Source organism: Sinocyclocheilus grahami, unplaced genomic scaffold, assembly GCF_001515645.1.
Source record: "Sinocyclocheilus grahami isolate Dianchi unplaced genomic scaffold, SAMN03320097.WGS_v1.1 scaffold1159.1, whole genome shotgun sequence".
Lineage (NCBI taxonomy): Eukaryota > Metazoa > Chordata > Actinopteri > Cypriniformes > Cyprinidae > Sinocyclocheilus > Sinocyclocheilus grahami.
Genome location: NW_015506338.1, coordinates 81183 through 83135, shown reverse-complemented (window position 1 = coordinate 83135; position 1953 = coordinate 81183).

Below are 1953 nucleotides of genomic sequence, written 5' to 3'. Positions count from 1 at the left end.
GATGTGAAAGACTCATTGCCAGTTATCGCAAACACTTGATTGCAGTTGTTGCTGCAAAGCGTGGCACAACCAGTTATTAGATTTAGGGGGCAATTACTTTTTCACATAAGGCCAGGCAGGTTTGGACAGCTTTTTTCCCTTAATAAAATAAATAATCATCTAAAAACTGCATTTTGTATTTACTTGTATTATCTTTGTATAATATTAACATTTGTTTGATGATCTAAATCTTTTAAGTGTGACAAATATGCAAAAAATTAAAAAAACAGGCAGGGGGCCAACACTTTTTCACACCACTGTATATATCTGTCTGTGTCTGTCTGTCTGTCTCTCTGTCTGTCATCAATCTATCAATCAATCAATCAATCTATCTATCTATCTATCTATCTATCTATCTATCTATCTATCTATCTATCTATCTATCTGTCTGTCTGTCTGTCTGTCTGTCTGTCTATCATCAATCAATCTATCTGTCTGTCTGTATGTCTATCTCTCAATCAATCTGTCTGTCTGTCTATCATCAATCTATCAATCAATCTATCAATCTATCTGTCTGTCTGTCTATCATCAATCTATCTATCTATCTATCTATCTATCTATCTATCTATCTATCTATCTATCTATCGATCGATCTATCTATCTATCCATCTATCTATCTATCTATCTATCTATCTATCTATCTATCTATCTATCTATCTATCTATCTATCTATCTATCTATCTATCATCAATCTATCTATCTGTCTGTCTATCAGTCCTCAATCAATCTGTCTGTCTGTCTATCATCAATCAATCAATCAATCAATCAATCAATCAATCTATCTATCTATCTATCTATCTATCTATCTATCTATCTATCTATCTATCTATCTATCTATCTATCTATCTATCTATCTATCTATCTATCTATCTATCTATCTATCTCATAGCACCCTAAACAGCCTCACACCCTAGACTGAATGATTGGGACACAAATTTCTCAGCTAATTTCCCTTCCATCTGTATGCTCTTTACTACAGGGAATTCAGAACACATTCACAATTTTGATCATGTGAAATGCCATTAAAAACTGTGATGTGTGAAGCCGTCCCTCATGATGTGCAGAGTATTTGTTGGAATGGAGCAGCTGGAGATGGTGATGGGCCTAATAAAAGTTCAGCTCAGAGCAGAAAGAGAAGTTGCAGTAGCAGGTGTGACAGACATGGCCCCTGGCAGGGAGCTTTTTACACATCTGTGAATACACAGCGCCACTGCCTACGCGCGGCCCCATGGGACCTGTCCTGTATCTGACGTTCTCTTGGAAACATCAGACTGCCATTTGGAACGGTATGTTGAAGAACTCCAAGTAAACACTTTGAGTTTACTGTGTTTTAAGGTTTTTTAATTTGCATTAACCAGTATGAAACTTAACGTCTGCCATGAGGTCAATCTACTCGAATGGAGCACTGTTGTATCTGGATATTTCGATTTTTCACATTAAGTATTGTAAACTTATCACCATGCTGACATCAGTCTGGAATCTGGCACCTGACAGCACCTTCCTTTGATTCGGTGGGAGGTTGTGTCACAAGCGGGTGATATTTTTAGGTGAAGACGTATAAGCACGGTGGATGGCAACACTGAGATGCTCAGACGACGAGAAGGAGGACAGTCTGGCAGGATGCCGAGCCTCATCACTCTGTAAGGTTGCACTCATCTGACGCTCTCAGTCCCGCTTGGAATGTCAGTGGGTGAATTAGATTCAAGAGCGAAAGCCAATTTGCTGTTAGTGTAAATCCTAGTAAAGAAAGGAAAAATGTGAGCAGCTGTACTCTTGTCATGCTTATTTTCGAAGGATTCTTGTGAAGATATAAATAAAGCATGAACTTTCAGCATAACAACATCAACTGCAAAAGACCAAAAGGGTTCATTTAAAGTAAAAAACAAACAAAAACGAAAAAAAAAAAAAAAAAAA